We start from the raw sequence: 16,638 nt of genomic DNA, 5'->3' as shown, positions 1-16,638 counted from the left end.
TTTAGCCTCCATGTATTTGAGTTCTTTCTGACTTTCCTCTTGTGATTGAGTTCTAGTTTCAAAGCATTGTGATCTGAAAATAGGCAGGGAATGATCCCAATCTTTTGGTACCAGTTGAGACCTGATTTATGACCTAGGATGTGATCTATTCTGGAGAATGTTCCATGGGCACTAGAGAAGAATGTGTATTCCATTGCTTTGGGGTGGAATGTTCTGAATATGTCTGTGAAGTCCATTTGGTCCAGCGTGTCATTTAAAGTCTTTATTTCCTTGTTGATCTCTTGCTTAGACGATCTGTCCATTTCAGTGAGGGGGGTGTTAAAGTCCCCCACTATTATTGTATTGTTGTCGATGTGTTTCTTTGCTTTTGTTATTAATTGCCTTATATAACTGGCTGCTCCCATGTTAGGGGCATAGATATTAACAATTGTTAAATCTTCTTGTTGGATAAATCCTTTAAGTATGATATAGTGCCCTTCCTCATCTCTTATTACAGTCTTTGGTTTAAAATCTAATTTGTCTGATATAAGGATTGCCACCCCAGCTTTCTTTTGGTGTCCATTAGCATGGTAAATGGTTTTCCAACCCCTCACTTTCAATCTGGGGCTGACTTTGGGTCTAAAATGAGTCTCTTGCAGACAGTATATCGATGGGTCTTGTTTTTTAATCCAGTCTGTTAGCCTGTGTCTTTTGATTGGGGCATTGAGCCCATTTACATTCAGGGTAACTATTGAAAGATAGGAATTTAGTGCCATTGTATTGCCTGTAAGGTGACTGTTACTATATATTGTCTGTGTTCCTTTCTGGTCTATGTTGCTTTTAGGGTCTCTCTTTGCTTAGAGGACCCCTTTCAAGATTTCCTGTAGGGCTGGTTTTGTGTTTGCAAATTCCTTTAGTTTTTGTTTGTCCTGGAAGCTTTTTATCTCTCCTTCAATTTTCAATGACAGCCTAGCTGGATAGAGTATCCTTGGCTGCATATTTTTCTCATTTAGTGCTCTGAATATATCCTGCCAGTCCTTTCTGGCCTGCCAGGTCTCTGTGAATAGGTCTGTTGCCAATCTAATGTTTCTACCCTTGTAGGTTACATATCTCTTCTCCCGAGCTGCTTTCAGGATTTTCTCTTTGTCTATGAGACTCGTAAGTTTTACTATTAGATGTCAGGGAGTTGACCTATTTTTATTGATTTTGAGAGGGGTTCTCTGTGCTTCCTGGATTTTCATGCCTGTTTCTTTCCCCAAATTAGGGAAGTTTTCTGCTATAATTTGCTCCATTATACCTTCTGGCCCTCTCTCTCTTTCTTCTTCTTCTGGGATCCCAATTATTCTAATGTTGTTTTGTCTTATGGTATCGTTTATCTCTCAAATTCTGCCCTCGTGATCCAGTAGTTGTTTATCTCTCTGTTTCTCAGCTTCTTTATTTTCCATCATTTCATCTTCTATATTACTGATTCTCATTTCTGCCTCATTTATCGTAGCAGTTAGCACCCCCATTTTTTATTGCACCTCATTAATAGCCTTTTTGATTTCTACTTGGTTGGATTTTAGCTCTTTTACTTCTCCAGAAAGGGTTTCTCTAATAACTTCCATGCTTTTTTCAAGCCCAGCTAGTATCTTTAAAGTGATGATTCTGAACTCTAGATCTGATATCATACTAATGTCCGTATTGAGTAGGTCCCTGGCAGTCGGTACTACCTCTTGTTCTTTTTGTTGAGGTGATTTTTTCTGTCTCGTCATTTTGTGCAGAGGAGAATAGATTAATGAGAGAACAACATGCTAGCAGAGTAACCACGTCCCCAGAAAATATACTTTAAACAAATCAGAAAAGACCTGAAGCAGTGGGATAAGAAAGGGAAAGAGAGAAAAAAGAAAAAGAAAAAAAAGAAGAAGAAAAAGATAAAGATAAAAACAAAAACAAACAAAACAAAACACCAACAACAAAAGAAAAACCAGAATGTGATCAAATATGATCTATATGGTATATAGATCAGTGCCACACACTAGATTTGGGGTGTATTTTGGTCTTTTAGAAGAAAGTGCCTCCCAAAATTTTAAAGAAAGAAAAACTTATATATGTACAAAAATAAGGATTGATATGATGAAGGGATGGAATATGACTGTAAAAATGGAAATTATAAAAAATTTTATAAAAGGAATTGATAAGAAGTTGTTTGAAAAAAGAAAGAAGAGGATTTAAAAAAAGAAAAAGAGAAAAAAAAAGGGAGAGGATGTGATCAGGCAGGGGAATAGAAAACACCATATACTAGAGATTTAGGGTATATCTTAATCTGTTAGAAGAAACTATCTCAAAATTTTAAAGAAAGAACAACTTATATATATAAGCTAAAAATATGGGTAACTACTATGAAGGGATAGAATATGACTCTAAAAATGAAAAATAAAAATGTTTTTTTTTTTAAAAAGGGATTGATAAGATGTTGGTTGAAAAAGGGAAAAAGAAAAATTCAAAAAGAAATAAAAAGACAAAAAAGACAGTTAAAAAAAATTAACTTTAAAAGACTAAAGAATCATGGTAAAAAAGCCATGAATTCTATGTGCAGTATTCCCCTAGCGCTGGAGTTCTGCCGTTCTCATTGATCGGTAAACTTGGTCTTGGCCGGCTGTTCTCGCTGATCTTCAGGGGAGGGGCCTGTTGCCGTGGTTTCCAAATGTCTCTGCCGGAGGCGGAATTGCCCCGCCCTTGCCCCCTCCCGGCTAAGTAATCTGCTCGGGTTTGCTCTCCGGGGCTTTTGTTCCCCGCGAGCTTTCCGTACAGCTTTGGAGGTAGAGAGTGAAAATGGCGGCCTCCCAATCTCTGCCCCAGAGGAGCCGAGAACTCGGGGCCCCCTCCTCAGTGAGCCCCCAGAGAAAAGCCGTCAGTCACTCCCGTCTCCCCGGTCTCCGGCCGCACTCCGCGCTCGCCAGGCCTGTGACCACGCGTTTCTATCTCTGGCACCCGACCCCGGGTGGAGTCTCCAAACCCAGCCGATCCCTGCGGTGCACTCCCGCGCGGCTCCTCCCGGGGGAGGAAGGTGAGTCTCCCCGGATCTGCCCCTTGTTTGGTCCCTGCTGGAGGAGCAGTGGCCCGACTGTGCCGCGGATCACGGTTTATGGCCACCCCGAGCTGAGAGCCCGCGCCTGGGCTCCGCCTCTGCAGCCGGCTTCCCTGCTCCGTTACCTGGGAGCTCTGCCACACTCAGGCACCCCCGGTCTTTCTGTGACCCCGAGGGTCCTGAGACCACACTGTCCCGGGAGTTCCACCCCCTGCTTAGCCACCGGAGCGACGTCCCTCAGCGGAGCAGACTTTTAAAAGTGCCGATTTTGTGCTCCGCGGCTCTATCACTTGCCAGAAGCGGCCGACGGAGGCCCCTCCCCCGCCGTCTATCCTCCCGAATATCGCCGCGGATTCACTTCTCCGCACGTCCTACCTTCCAGAAAGTGGTCGCTTTTCTGATGAGAGAGTTGTTGCTCTTCTTTTCTTCGATCTCCTGTTGAGTTTGTAGGTGTTCAGAATGGTTTGATCCCTATCCAGCTGAATTCCTGAGAGGAGACGAAATCCAGGTCTCCTACTCCTCTGCCATCTTGCTCCACCCCCTGCTCCTTTTCTGACAATGCTAGGAGATCCTTCAACTACTAATGATCATTATGTCTTAATAAAAGGCCCAGGGCTGAATATTGGCTTGTTTTTTATTCCATCTCAATAATAATAGCAAATATTTCTACAGTACTTACTCTCTTCTAGGCATTGTTCTGGACTCTTTATAGGTGTTAATTTATTTAACACTCATGGCAACTTTTTTTAGGTTAATAGAATTATTACCACAATTTTATAGGTTGGGGTAATAATACAAGTGAAATCCAAAGTATAAAAATATTAAGCAACTTGTTCAAAGTCACATAGCTTTTAAGTGTTGTGGCTTGAATCCAGTGCCTTTCATATTCCACAGAAGGTATGGATGACTCAAATGTTATATTATCTATGAAGATTCTTGGTTGGAGCCTTAGTCTAACAGTGATATGGTTATGGCATATCCTAGAACTGTGTTATTTGTTATGTGATCTACAATGGCTGTTGTTCCAGAAACTCTTTGTTACCACTCAGAGACACAGTGCCTTAATCTGTCGGGTCTGCTGGCACACAATACCATAGACTGCGTGGCTAAAACAACAAATACTTACTTCTCACAGTTCCAGAGGCTGGAAAGTAAGTCCAAGATGGAAACAATGGCAGATTCAGTATCTGGTGAGAACCCTCCTCCTGGTTCATAGATAGCTGTATTCTGTCTGTCTTCGCATGGTGGAATGGTTGGGGGAGCTCTGTGGGGTGTCTTTTCTATAAAAGCATTAATTCTTTCATAAGGACTCTACCCTCATGACCTAATCACTTCCCAAAAACTTCATCTGCAAAAACCATCACATTGGAGATTTGGTTCCAACACATGACTTTTGGAGGGGGACACAAATATTCAGTCTACAGCATATAGGAAGTGCAGACATTTCAGGTAAGCAGTGAGAAACATCTATAGCAATCTGATGTTGCCGTGGCCTTCCAGAACATGATCAGTGAACTCATCTCAGTGAACAGGGCATAGACCAGTCCGAGTGTTTACAAATTCGTGTAGTGGATCACGTATGTGGAAAACTGCACATTATGTAGGTGTTTCGGGGCCACGTTAAAGGCTAGGGATAACAAAAACAAAACAAAACAACAAAACTAAGCAATAATAATAATTTTAAAAAGCCCTTAAAGGAAGATATTCTCTATGTACCTGCACTCATTCAAAGATTCTGGTCACGGTCCCCATCATACATCCCAAATTGAAGCTCAGTTAAAATCTCTTTAGCTCGTCATAGGACCGAGTTACAATTGGAGCAGGAGTAGGAGAATGGGTATTAGTCCATTTCATGATGACAAGTTTAAGGAAAGCCAGATTGGATAACCTGGAACTCGGTTTTATGAGCCCGCAAATGCCTATATCTCGTAACATGCTGAGAGGGAATGAGGAACCAGGGTGACAGTGCCAAGTCATTCATTCATTCATTCATTCATTCATTCATTCATTCATTTATTTTCCAAGTCCTCCATTTACTGGACCTCCCATACTTCCCTCAGGAAAGCCTGCTAACAAATTGAGGACATCTGTGTCACTGCATATGGCAAGTGCACATAAGGCTTAACCTTGTTCCTTTTTTTTCCCACATAAAATTATACAGAGAAGCTTGAGAGCACTGGTCTAGAGAATTGTTTGGGACTTTGTATTATTTTCTTATTGTCATCCTGAGATATTCCCTGCCCCCCTCCTTTAAGGCTTTTAATTATGTTATTACAGCAAAATATTTAGCATGGAATGGGAAAGGATGAGTGCAAGTCAAATCTGTTTCTACGGTATGAAGAATTTAATAAATAGTATTATAAATAGTATTTATTAATAAGTTTAACTTTTACAAATAATATTTAATATGTTAAATAATATTAAATTGCCAAAATCGAGATTTTTTTCCCTAGATTAAATTGCCACCTAATTCTAAATAATGATGACAACAACACACATGCATATACACACTCACACACTGGTGAGAGAGGCTGGGAAAGAGGCAGAAAGTGTCCTGAGAAAATGTTATACAATGTAACACAGGGGAATGAACACTTAGGAATTCAGGCTATTGATAAGTGGAGAAACTGTTCTCTATCAATGTCTGTGAAAACGAAAAGTAGTTGGATTTATTTAATCGGTACTTGAAAGCACATGTCCCAGTAGATGGATATAACTTTAAAAAATCTAAGTTCTCTGGAGGAATTCAGTATGTGGAACAAAAAAAGTAATGGAAAGCAAACTGGAAGCCTATGGTTGGGAGCTTTTCAAGGCTGAGTTTCTCCCCTTTCCTTTACCCAAGTTTGGGTGATATCTGCCTCGTTGTGTGTTTGTTGTTTTAAGAATTGAGGTTAAAAGTGTGTGGCTGGTGTGCGAGTTGTTTCCTTGGAAGGAAAGTCTTCACCCAAGCTGGGAGTGGGTCCATGCCCTTCAGCCTCTAGGGAGAAGACGTGGTTACCCTCCCTGTTTCTATAACTTGGCTGCCTGACTTCCGGCAATGATCTACTAGACTATCAATCTTTCCAGGCTATCCACTACACTGTGGCAGGAAGTGTAGGTAAAACATAAAAGGCCTTTTCCTTGAGTCTCCTCTTCACATGAATTTTTAGCAGGACCAAAAGCCTGACTAGGATCCCTGTTCATGGTGCAGAGTCTCTTACTGAAGTCACACTGCTGGTCGGCTTGCACTTCTCAGAATTCCTGCCCTGCACCTTCCCTCAGGCAAGACTCATCCTAAAACTGCAGTCACTGGAGGGAAGCTTCTTAAGGAGAGAATCCCGATGTAGATTTAATTATCCATGGAGATATTCTGGACCTTGAAGCATTTGGAAGGGCTGAGAAATGACAGACACTGAATTAGTTCCCTTAATTGTAAGGCCACATGGAAATAGCTCCAAGACAGGGAGAACCGAATACATTCCATCTTTCACAGATGAGATTCAGAGAAATGAAAAGGTAACTCTGGATACTGGAGCCCATGAATGGCAGGGTAGCTTCTCTTCGGAATCCTAAGCATGTCTACCTTGCATCAGTTGTTTCATTGCAAAAAGGTAGTAAATTACCAAGAGGATGCTCGACCCCCCTTTCTTTGGTGTAATGACATAGAGCCAGGGGAGAAGGGGTTATAAATTCTCTGGCTTTTACAAGGTAAGATTTTGAGATACTTGAGAGTAGCCCATAACTGAATGACAATTGCTGCGTGCTCCTACCTTATCCTTCAGGGAATGACCAGCACAGAGCTGGTATGAGCTCCTTCTCAGTCAGTTCCCCTCACCAATTCATTTCCCCTTCCATAGATTGGCTGTAGAGCAGCTCCCACAGTTTTTAAAAGGTAAAGATTCCTTTGACAATATATATGTTCCTACTAATGAGGATTCCCGGACATCTACTCTGTGAATAGCTGCAAAAGAGCAGTGCTATTGAGAAAAATAGAAGATTTTTGTTTTATTTATTTATTTATTCAGTCAGTTACTGCTGGCTTCTAGTAACAGGTGCACCAAGAGTTCAACCAAGCAAGTCGCCGGAGGCACGGGTCCTGTGGAACTATACTGGCACCTGGTGGAAGAATGAAAACACAAACAAAATGGTTTTTAAGGAAGCATGCCTACTAAAATTTAGTTTATTGGATGTACTTTATGCTTTGAAACAAAGCACAGTTTCGTCTTCATAAAAAGTAGACCAGACACTTCTCCAAAGAAGACATACAAATGACTAACAGACACATGAAAAAATGTTCAACACCATTAGCCATCAGGGAAATTCAAATCAAAACCACATTGAGATACCACCTTACACCATTCAGAATGGCAAAAATTAACAAGGCAAGAAATAACAAATCTTGGAGAGGATGTGGAGAAAGGGGAACCCTCTTACACTGTTGGTGGGAATGCAAGTTGGTGCAGCCATTCATATGTGGAACATAAGGGATAGCATGGAGGACTTTAGGAGAAGGAAGGAAAAACTGAAGGGGGTGGGGAATAAGACGGGGGACGAACCATGAGAGACTATGGACTCCAGGAAACAAACCGAGGGTTCTAGAGGGGAGGGGGGTGGGAGGATGGGTTAGCCTGGTAATGGGTATTAAAGAGGGCACGTACTGAATGGAGCACTGGGTGTTATATGCAAACAATAAATCATGGAACACTACATCAAAAACTAATGAAGTACTACATGGTGACTAATATAACATAAAAAAAAAAGTAGACCAGATAAACACAAACCTGCAGGTACACAGTAAACACAGTAAGGAAACATTATTTTCTGTCTCTACCTTACAGTTTTCAATCGCAGCCTAAATCTTTGCTGATCGTAAAAGGAATGGGTCTCAAACTAGATATGGTACTGTGAATACAGGTGGCTGTATATACCAAATGTAAGGTTTCAGCCAAAAAACTACCTCCACTGTCTGTCTTTCAGCCAAAAAACTACCTCCACCGTCTGTCTACCAACTTTAAACATCCTTGATTCTTTGTCCTTTCCTGTCAGTCATATTGGAGACCCCATCGGAGTGTGCTTGCTGCTCTTGGCCTTGTTCTTGGTCTAATTCTTCTCCTCTCTCTCATGAATCATGTCCTTCTTCTGCTCCCTGGCTTCTCCCTATCAGGATTTAAACATACCCAACTCTGCTGCTCTGAAAACATTTAAAAAAATTAAAAATAACTGTAGAGAAACAGAAGCAGCCAAGAAACCGTCATCGGACCACCATCTTTAACTGTTGGTTCAGACTGCTTCACTTCCCCTTTCCTGTTACTGTTTCTTGTATAACTAAGCTTCTTAAAAGGAAGACCTACATGGAGCACCTGTGTAGATCAGTTAAGTGCCCCACTCTTGATTTAGGCTCAGGTCATGATCTTAGGGTTGTGGGCTCCTTGTGGGGCTCCTTTTGGGGCTCCACATGGGGCTCCAGACAGGGCTCCGTGCTGGGCGTGGCACCTGTTTAAGATTCTCCCTCTGCCCCTCACTCTCCCTTTCTAAAAAAAAAGGAAAAAAAAAAGGAGGATCTACACTTACCTTCTCCATTTTCTCTATCACATGGGCTTGCTAACCCACTTCAATCTAGATTTCTACATAGCCCGCACAGAAACTTCTTTTTACCCCCAAAGGTCACCACTGGCTTCCTCATCAGGTGATGACCAGACATATTTTAATACCGATCTTGCTTAATCACTGGGTATTATTTGAAATTCTCAGTCATTCCCTAATTCTCCAGAAACACTTTCTTAAGATACCTAGAAGACATACTTTTCCATTTTTACTCCTGCTTACCTTCATACTCTGTCTTCCTCTCTTGTATTGCTCAGCCCAACTCTTAAGTGTGTGTGTGTGTGTGTGTGTGTGTGTGTGTTCGTTCCTCGGTGTTCTCATTCTGTTTACTTTCCCTTGTTGAGTTCATCACATCTGATGACTCCAGTTAGTGTCAATATATGCTCATGACATCAAATTTCCATTTTCTGTCTAGGTTTCTATTTTTATACCCTCATTTTCATTCTTTCATTCAGTTATTCAGTGACAATATCTTTTTTTTTTTTTTTTTTTTTTATAAATAGCATTTCTCTGGACTTTAATCTCTCTCTTTTTAATCTCTAAAAACTAGATTAAGCTGTCTCTTGTTTGGTGTCCACTGGCACCATTTTAAATCCATTATCATAGTGACATCTGAAACCATCTTTTTCTCTTTTTGATATATTTTTTTCCTTTTAAAAATTATCTATTGCACACTATTACAATATCTTGTATATGATTCAAATATTGCAGAGGCATACAGAGTAGAATGTAAAATTCCTTTCTCTGTCTCTTAATTACACACACACACACACACAGGCCCTCTCCTTCTCAGACATAGAGTTTGCAGTACACTTTGTTTTCTTTATGTTCACTTTCTATGCATTTCCATAATACCTATTATTATATTTAAACATAATTTGTTTCAACTATGGGCATTTGTGACTTTCTATGATAAATTTTTAAAAAAATGATAGATAACTTTCCAAACAGAGAAAGAGAGTGGGCTGTGGGGAAGAGAGCACTATCTACTTCTATTGATGCACGTTTAGATCTCATCCTTATTTTTCTCTGCAACTAGGGTCCTTATACAAAATTTTCTGTGCATATGTTGGAATCCTCATGAGTACTTTCCTAGAAGTTGCACCAAGAGTACATGATTTTTTTAAAAGTAAGCTCTAGGCCATGTGGGATTGAACTCACAACCCCAAGATGAAGAGTTGCATGCTCTATGGATTGAGCCAGCCAGGTGCCCTAAGAGTACATGAATTTTGAGCATGGATTGATACTGCCAAAATACCTTTACTCAAAGCCTGTATTAGTTAATGTTATTGCCAATATTATTAATATTTTATAATATCCTAAGTAATAAATAAAATATAAACTTAGTTCATATTTTCTAAATACTTATGAGGCTGAGAATATTTTTATATGTTTAAACATTATTTATATTTAAAAATGTGCTTGCTTTCCATTTTCCTACTGAACTGTTTCTCCTTTCTCTTTTTAAAATTACAGGTGATATTTATGTATTATTGATTATCGTTGGATTTGGCCATTCATTCCCTAGCTGTAAACTTACTATTGACCAGATACCCTGTAGGTACTTGAGATTTGGTAGTGAATGATACAAATGAGCCCTTTCTTTCATTCATAGTTACAAAGATTACATTCTAGAGAGAAGAGAAATAATAATTTGAGAACAGCTCAATAGTGATCTGCTATGAGAAAATCAAAACTGTACAGTCTGAGAGAGATTGAGTGGTTAGGGAAGGCGTTTTTGAAGAAGAGACATTTTAGTTGGGGATTAAATTATAAGAAGTCACCAGCCAGGTAAAATCTGAGAGAAAAGTTTTCTAGGAGAAGGAACAGTACATAGAGGAAAAAGGGGTTAAAACTAAGCTCTGGATATTCAAACATTTAGTGGTGGAGCACAAGAGGAAACTCAGAAAAGAGGCAAGGAATAGTCAGGAGTACTTGAGAAACCAGTGAGGTGTCACAGAAGTCACAGTGAAGAGAAAAAAAACCTTAATTCTGAGAACTGAAGAAAGGCCATTTCTGTAGGTGAGCTTGGAAGAGAGGCTTCATTGCAGTGGGAAGCAGAGAGAATGGGAGGGGAGAAAAGGACTCAGTGACCACAGACAACAGATACCATAGACGAAAACAAGAGCAAAGGTACTAGCAATGGGGCATTGGGAGACATTAGAACACGGTCAAGTGGAACGATCCAGAAGGAAGTAAAAAATTAACATTGCAGAAGAGATAAGGAATAATGGCAGAATTAATTCTTGGGATGACAAAAGAAAGAGGGATGTAAGGCATATGGAAAATGCATCCTTTGAGAGAATGGGAATGTTGTATTTATTTTAAGAGGAGGATTATACATTTAGGAAACATGGTAGATTGAGGATAGGAGAATAAGAATATTCATTTGACTGCTTCCATTTTCCTAAATCTAGGAAACAAGACATCAGCATAGATGGTGAGAAGGTGGGGTGAGTAGGGGGATGGGTACAAAGTTTGAGATGAAAAGATGTGTGAAGCTGTCATTTTGTGAGGAGGGAAATAAAAAACACCAGGAAAATGCTCCTTGCAGTGTATGAGGACCATTTAAGAGTTAACATTATTATCAGATGCTGTTTTCCACCCTACAGTTAAATTTCAGTTTGATTGAGTATAGAATTAAGTCAAAATTATTTTCTCATCCATCTTTAAATACAATTGCTCCTTTTTCTAGCTTTCTGAAAGTGAGAAATTTTGTGTAAATCTGCTTTTCATTCTTTTGTAAGTAATTTTCCATCACCACTTCACTCCTCTGAAGCTTTTAACATTTCTCAATGCTTTCACAATGAAGTCTAGTTATAGATCTATTGCTAAAATTAATCTTATTAGGCATTCAGTTTGATTGAAGACATATATCTGTCTTCATTTTAGGGATTCGTTTTTTTATATTTCTAACTTTCTCCTTTCTTTCTTTGCTCCTTCATGGCCCTTGACTAGATGGGTATTAGAAACTGAATCTATCCTCCAAATTCTCTGATGGATTTCTGTTATTTTCCCCTTTTGCCTAGTATTTTGGGGAGAATTCCTTGACTCAGCCTACTACTTAATTTAGCCTAATATATTTTTTTAAATATATTTATTTGTTTTGGTGGGGGCAAGGGCAGAGGGGGAGAGAGAGAGAATCTCAAGCTGTCTCTCCACTGAGAGTGGAGCCTGACTTGGGGCTTGATCTCACAACCCTGAGATCATGATCTGAGCCAAAAATAAGAGTCTGACCCTTAACTGACTGAGCCACCCAGGACCCCGCCTAATTATTATTTTTTTAACCACTGTAAGTATAGTCACCATCTGTCACCATATGATGTTATTACAATATTAGTGACTTTATTACCTATGCTTATTTATGGTTTTATATTACCATGGCTTATTTATTTTATAACTGGAAATTTGTACTTCTTAATCCCCTTCACCTATTTTGCCCATCTCCCTACGTTTCCCCCTCTGCCAACCACCACTTTGTTCTCTGTGTTTAAGAGACTGGCTCTTGTTTGTTGGTTGATTGATTGGTTGGTTTTGTTTTTTAGATTATGCATGTAAGTGGAATTATATGACATTTGTCCTTCTCAGTCTGACTTATTTCACTTAGCATAATACCCTTTAGGTCTATCCATGTTGTCACAAATGGCAAGATATCTTTCTTTTTTATGGCTGAGTAAAATTCCACACACACACACACACACACATATATGCAAATATATACATATATACATTCCATATATACATATACATATATGGAAGTTTTACAGGACCATATTCACCTTTGTAGCTGTCTTCCTCTAGGCATTTTGAACTGTGGTTTTTCTGTTATTCTTTTTCATTTGCTTCCGGTTTTAGAAACCCTTCAAAATTTTTGATTTGCTGATGGCACTTTTTCTGCTCTTCCATAATGTTACCTATTTGTGATTTCATGGATTTGTGGAGAATGGAAAGTACCACCTGGTAAATGAAAAAAATACCCCTTGAGTGTGCTCTTGATCCTGTCTTTCTGCATCATAACTACTCACTGTCTGTCTTCCTAAACAATAAAACCTCCATAATAACACTGAATATATACAGTTCATTATTGTAAAGACTATGAACCTTTTTCTAATATAGTGCCTGGGTTGGAAATAGCAATACTATAATAATGTATTAGCTGTTGTCAATAATATAAATGTATTAATATATATAAAGCATCAAAATGTTATCACTATTAATAATATAATCTTAAGTTTTAAAAGTGTTTATAGACTGTAATTGCATTCAGATATCCTAATAAGTTTAACAGCTGTAGTCACTTTGTCTACTTATGTTGTATGGTAATTATAATAATTATAATAAATCATACTATGTATAATTAATAACATATATTACTCTTATCAATGTAAGAGTATACTTGGCACAGCCTTTCAGATTTTGTTTTTCATCTCTTGATTACTTGAGATATGGAATTATATATTCTTTGGGAAGGATCTGTACCAGATAAATCTAGCAATTTGAGGGGTTTGTCTTTGAATAGTGCAGCATGTGACTATCTGATCTGCCTCCATTATAGCAGTGCCCAAAATAGATTTCAGTTAACTAAGATTGTCATCAAATTTTGCCCTATCAAGGTATTTTTTTGGGGGGGAAACCCTTTTATCTAGTAAGTGAGGCTTGGCCATATATAGGCACTACATTGGCTATCCAGGGCATTGAATTCCCCCAAAAGTGTGCATATTGGTGGAAATTATATCACCCTTTGTTTAAAATGAATTTAAGATGGCTTATAATATATAAATGTATAAGGAGAACATAAGTTATAAACAGTTGAAGAAAGAACAAAAACAAGAACTATAAATGCTGGAGCATGAAACAGAACCAGGAATTAGGCTAATACAAAAAGTGGTCCTTTAGTGCCATACTAAATAGAAGTGGGCCACAGATGTGGCTTTAAGCAAAATAGCCAAGATTTCAAATAGTAAAGATATCCCATTCCATCATGCAATTTAAAGTATCCATAAATTTATAATCAACCAAAATTATTCACAACAATCACAGACAGACTCTAAATACCAAAATATAACTTGTCTCAGAAGAGTTAGAGGTTAGAAGCAAATTTATTTTCCCTCTTTTCTTGGTGTTGGTGTGTCATTCATGGCCTATAGGTTTGATAGCCTCATCTAAAATCTCTTCAAAATGCTCCCTGGTGATGTCTGGGGATTCTCAAGGTGTGCTTGAGTATTTCCATAATTTTTCTGATTGTTGGCTTGTTGTCTTTGAAAGTTGCCTCTTTCTAAACTGTTATTGCTACTGAGCTCCCAGTTAACTTCCCGCTGATTCCTCCCCTTGGTGGTTCTGTCCTGGAGCCCTAATTTACTAGAGAGTGGGGACAGTTCCCACAGTCCCTAGATCTCATCTCATTGAGTTTTCACAACTCATTCCAATGGCTTCTCTAAATGAGTAAATAGCCTGAGCATCCCGTTACAAGGAGACCTGAGCCATCTGCCACTCTTCAGAAGACTCCCCCTTTAAATGAAAAGATCTTAATGTTAGTAATCAACGTGCTAATATGTAAATATCTTTTTACTATCCCAGTAGTTTATAATAGTTTAGCTATTAACATCCCAAACAAAGATGGTTTGTTCTAATTAAAATGTGCTTCTAAGGAATCTTTGGATGAAACTTGAAAATACTTAATTATCCAAGCCTAAGTTTCTTCTTATTCTCTTGAAAATACATCTATGTTCATCAGGAACAAAGAAACACCAGTAACACCAAACACCTTCACTCAAACATTCAAAACATAAAGCTTTCCAAGTTGGGTATTTCCTGGCTTGGTTTCATGTAATAGTCAAGCTGGAAAGTGCATTAGGAAATACATAGTCCTTTCTGTCCTTGAACAGATGTGAAAAGTGAGACCCAGAGTGGTTACGTGACTTGTCCAATGTCTTAACTTTCAGTCAAGTGTTCTGCACATATTTATCTCTACTTCTTTTATCCATAAATAAATGAAGAAGCCATACTATGTACTGCTAAAATCTCATCATCCTCTAAAAAAGTTAATTATTCAATGAGAATATTTATTATATATAATTATATTTAAAATATATTATTATTTATTGACATTCATTCTTCTTCCTTCTGCAGTGCTTCCAGTGTAATTTCATTATAATAATCTATCACTTGAGTAAGAAAACATGAGTACAGGGGCACCTGGGAGGCTCAGTTGGTTAAGCACCTGCCTTTGGCTCAGTTCATGATCCCAGTGTTCTGGGATTGAGTCCTGCATTGGGATCCTTGCTCAGCAGGGAGCCTGCTTCTCCTCCCTCTGCCTGGAGCTCCCCCTGCTTGTGCTCTCTCTCTCTGACAAATAAATAAATAAAATCTTTAAAAAGAAAACATGAGTACAATATTTCTATTGTGGGAAGAAAAATAATTCAAAGTAAATAAAAATCCATTGTATTTCTCATATAAGGAAGAATAGTTGTCATTTTGACTTTTAAAAAAGGTAATATCCAGCCAATTTCTATATTTGCTAACTATTAATCACATATGAAAGGAAGAATAATTTTATGCCAGTGAAATTCTGTAACTGCGATTTATTTGAGAAATGATTTACATAAACATTCTAGAAAACGTCTTCTAGGCTCTTTTTGCAGCTGACAGTTCTTTACATGCTTCCTAATTTATCAAATACACTTTCCTTCTCTGTTTCAACTCAGTTTTCACATGTGCAAAGGAAAAAAAAACAGGACATGAGGAGAACACATTCAATCTCTTACTCATTACTAACATTTATTCATAAAGAACATCTTCAACTTTGAAGTTGAAGCAATTAAAATTAATAAGTGCATGTACAAGTAAGTATGTTTAGATTATTTGAATTGTTCTAAAATATCTGCTGTTTAGGTTTATAGGAAATTGCCATAATGGCTCCATCGTTTTGCATCTCAACTAGCAAACATGATTAATCCAGTCTTTCCACATTCTCTCCAATATTTGTGTTGTCACTACTTTTTTTTTATTTTAACCATTCTGATAAATGGATATGATATCTCATTGTGATTTTAATTTGCATTTCCCTAAGGTCTAATGTGTTGTACATCTTTCCATGTGCTTTTTTGTCATCTTTATAACTCATCAATAAAATGTTTGTTCATGTCTTTTACTCATTTTCTATTGTTTGCTTTTTACTGTTGGGTTTTTAAGAAATTTTGTATATTCTAAATGATAGTCATTTCTCAGATATGTGGCTTGAAACTATTTTCTTTCAGTCAGTGAGCTTTTCTTTTCATCCTCTTAACAAGATAAAATACCCTCTTTCACAAAGCAAAGGTTTTTAATTATGATGAGATCCAGTTTTTCAGTTTTTCCTTTATAGATTGTGCTTTTGGAATCAAGTCTAAGAACTCTTTACCAAGCTGTAAAACCTAAATATTATCTCTTATGCTTTTTTCTAAAAGTTTTATATTTTATGTTTAACATTTAAGTCTGTGATCTTTTTTGTTTTTTTTGTTTTTTTTTTTTTTTTAAGTAAGACATGAGGTTTAGGTCAATGTTCATTTTTTTCTTGCCTCTGGATGTGCAGTTGCCCAATCCCATTTCTTAATAAGATTATCTTTCCTTCACTGAATTGTTTTTGCAACTTCCTTAAAAATCTGCACAATCAAATATGTTTAGATTATTTGAATTGTCTTAAAATAAGAGCTGTGCTTTTAATCTTATAAATATATTTCTCATCTGTAACCACTAGATGGCAATATTGGCCTTTATAAACATGTTAGCAACAGGTCCCTGAAATTGTTGATCTGTTTATTGAAATTTATTTTATGCTCACAGCCTCTAATTTATTATAATTATATATATTTTTAAAACTTACAAAAAACTTACAAAAAGAACTCTAAATATTTATCTAGGGAGAAACACAATATCAGTGTATTTTGGAAAGTTAGAAATCCCATCCAGTTTTAGTGGTGAACTTAGAAAATGAGATCAAACTGACACAAAAGTTAAACATTAAGGTA

The sequence above is a fragment of the Mirounga angustirostris genome, unplaced genomic scaffold (assembly GCF_029215605.1).
Source record: "Mirounga angustirostris isolate CCGP_5_RB_7025 unplaced genomic scaffold, mMirAng1.0.hap1 SCAF_12, whole genome shotgun sequence".
Taxonomy (NCBI): domain Eukaryota; kingdom Metazoa; phylum Chordata; class Mammalia; order Carnivora; family Phocidae; genus Mirounga; species Mirounga angustirostris.
Note: the sequence above shows the minus strand (reverse complement) of the source record.